This window comes from Mus musculus, chromosome 3, assembly GCF_000001635.26.
Source record: "Mus musculus strain C57BL/6J chromosome 3, GRCm38.p6 C57BL/6J".
Lineage (NCBI taxonomy): Eukaryota > Metazoa > Chordata > Mammalia > Rodentia > Muridae > Mus > Mus musculus.
This window is the reverse complement of record NC_000069.6, coordinates 39,797,681-39,801,102: the sequence shown is the minus strand read 5'-3', so window position 1 is coordinate 39,801,102 and position 3,422 is coordinate 39,797,681. Positions and strand designations below refer to the sequence as shown.

At 44.1% G+C, this 3,422-nt stretch overlaps 1 pseudogene; it reads left to right on the top strand.

The window, feature by feature from the left end:
- The first annotated feature begins 1,305 nt into the window (after window positions 1-1,305).
- On the top strand, window positions 1,306-1,471 carry Gm23831 (annotated as a pseudogene).
- Window positions 1,472-3,422: the final 1,951 nt, after the last annotated feature.

The following is a 3,422-nucleotide window of genomic DNA, read 5'->3' as shown; positions in this document are numbered from 1 at the left end:
CCAGCAGAAGGACTCGTAATGGACTGATAGCTGTTTGGGGAATGGGGAGTCTCTGTACTTCAGAGGTGCAAATTTCCCATGTCCCAATGAATGGCTCAACACACAGGCACACATGAGGATTGTTGATTGGACTCCATATATTAAAAACAAACAGATAATTAAAGAGAGGAAAATGAAGTTGGGAGGGAGACATGATAGAGGAAGAGCTGATAGTGCTAGGGAGAAAGATAGGGATGGATATTATAATAAACACATAGATAAATATATATAACACAAACACACATACATACTTCAAAAAATAAAATAAAGGAATCATGTTGCAGATATAGTCATTGGGGCTGGAATCCCCATATTTAGATGATCTTTGTACTGTGGTCAGTTATGGTTTTCCATAATGACCTTTGGTTTGCTGCAGAGAGAAACTTCTTTGCTGGGGAGTGAGGGCTACACTTATCTGTGGGTGTGAGGATAAGTTTTTAGAGTGTGGTTAGGGATTATGCTGGTCTAGTAAAATGGCAGTCAAAGTCTCTTCCCAAGATCTATGACTTTACCAAGCTCAGAGAGTTGGCTAGGCATGAGTCTTTCCAGTTGAGCAGGCCTTAAGTCCAATCAGATAACCATATCTCAGGCTCAAAACATCTTAGAATAGGGAAAAATTGAAAGTTCCAGAGGAACAGGATGCCTGTTGTGAAATTGTTTCTTTTAGATATGACAGGAAAACTTCGGTCAGGATACTTCAGTAATGTGGCTACCTAAGCAAGACCTGACCAGTGCCAATATCAATAGCCAATGCCAGCATGAAGGAGGGAAACTGCACAGATTCCCACCCTTAGACAAAGAACTACATACAAGTACCTAGTGAGTGCTGAAAGGAGGTGTATTAGCTTCTTCTAGGGATGAGCACCCTAAGTGGTTATGCAATATAATATGGCCAACCACGACACCACATGCACACAAACAACAAAAATTACATCTGTGTCGTTATGCGTTTACACAACATTGAGACAGGAGGTGCTCCGAGGAAAATAACAACGCCAGTGTCCAGACTGCAACCAGATCTCTGGCACAGTAATCAGCATCTGAATACACTGTGCCCAAAGCAACACCCCAACGCATGAACCTTGCAGTTACTGACACTGAGCCAAAGGTTGCTCCAGTATTTTCTTGGATTTATTCGGATTTCACATGTGTAGGCAGGCAGCTGTCAAAGGTCGATACAAGCCAGCCAATGTACAACAGTTCTGTACTCCCAAGATGAGAAAGGCCAAGAGAGAAAAGCTGTGAGTTCCACGTCAGCTTTGGGTACCTTCTCTTAGAAACAAAACAAAACAAAACAAAACAAAACAAAACAAAACAAAACAAAAACAATGAAGAGTCACATGTAAGTCAGTAGGTGGCAGAGAGAAGAGAAGCTATGTCTAAGCTTAGTGTTCTGACCTGTGAACATCTGAATGATTAGTAGCCTAACACTCGCTGAAAAAAGCAAGCCTGAGACCACCACCAGTACAGCACCCAGGGTGTTCAGACAGGGAGCTAGCCTGAGATGACCACCAATTTGGCACTAGACATTCCAGATGAGGATCAAGCCAGAGACTAGAAAAATTCCTCCTGGTACCGTGAGGCGCAGACAGGATTGAGCCTAAGACAGACAACCCTTGCTTGGATCCAGGAAAGAAGTAAGCCTGGGGCAATCACCAAATTGGTGGCATAGGGTCTGGACAGGGAGCTAGCCTGAGATCTCCAACACTGCCCAGGCCTGGGAATGGGGCTGACCATGCCTGAGATGACCCCTGCCCAGTGCCTAACACACAAGAGGGACATAGCTCTCCAAAGACTACCCCTAAAATAGCTCCAGGCACTCAGACACCCTGAGTGCCACTAAGAGGAGCAAGTGAGTGGCAGAGAAATGGAAGAGAAAGAGAGATAGAAGGATGTGGGCACAATGAAGAGAGGCAGAATGGGAGATTTGAGGGTAGTGAGGAACAACCTGATGTGAGTGGCCAGTGATAACACCTGAGGCAATAGTGGGATCCTGGACTGTGCTGTCACTACGACCAACATCTCCATCCATTGTCCTGCAGCAGCAGGAACCTATTTATTACCAGGAAGATGCCCCTGGTTTGGTTTGCTACTCTGGGAAATGTTGATGTCTGAGGGCTGTGTACAATTGGCCCCATCCCTCACCTGAGCATGTGGCCATGGGGGATGAGCAAGAGAGCTGACCCTGCTACTAACCAGCTGCAGCACTCAGGAGAGTGGGTCCTGTACCTTGCCTGAGCAGCACAATACAGCTAACCCTGATGGCAGGGGTGTGAGTATGAAAGCTGGCCCCACAACCTGTCTGCTGTGTTGAAGTATGGGCAAGGGAGAGATGCCCTCCAAGATCTTTGTCCCTTGCCATCTATAGCAGGGAGGATAGGGGCCAAAAACACAGGAGAGCTGGCCCTTCCCCTCACCTGCTACAGCACTAGGGAGAAGGGGCCCTGCATCTGCCTGGACAGCACAATAGAGCTGGCTATGGATGTGAGGCTCACAGGTAAGCCAGCCCCAAGGACACAAATTCAGGAGATCCCTGAGAGATAGCTTAGCAGTTAAGATAATTTTCTGCTCTTATATAGGACCCAGATTTGGTTCCTAGCACTCACAACCATCTGAAACTCCCAAGGCAATCCTATGCCCTCTTCTCTTCTTCTGGTCTCGTAGTCATCAGACATACATAAGGTACACAGAGACATGCAAGCAAAACACTCGCACATGTAAATATAATAAGTAAAGAAAAGGTTTTTAAAAAGAGACTTATTACTAGGTAGCTGTGGTGCACACCTTTAATCCCAGCACTTGGAGAGAGAGAGAGAGAGAGAGAGAGAGAGAGAGAGAGAGAGAGAGAGAGAGAGAGAGACTTATCACAGAAAGTAGATTTTATGTTGCTGGCCACTCTATTCTGTTGTACATTGTATTTAGTTATAACTCTGTTTATTTTATTTTGTTTTGTTTTATTTTATTTTATTTTTTTTAACTTTTCCATCTCACATTCAGTCTCATTTATCATTTTTAACCAGTGTAGAACTTTTTCACTTATCAAAAACACATTTTCTTCACTCGATGGGGTATTAAAAGGGACATAGAGTCAAAATAAAAGAAATCACAGTATCTTTGACAAATCTCTCAATTAAATTTTATTACAAGAAGAAGAAGAAGCTTTGGGGTAACACTGGCAGCATATTTTCACCTACTTATATTTATTATTTAAGTAAACCATGGAAAAATATGCAGCCAAATATCTCTGCCACACCTTGCTTCTGTGCAAACATAAGTAGTCCCAAGCCCCACCCTGATCTGTCCTTCCCAGATGCATCAGCTTCCATGTGTGTCTGATAAACTGATGAGTCCACATTTGCTGTAGAGAGCTGGAGATATTCCAT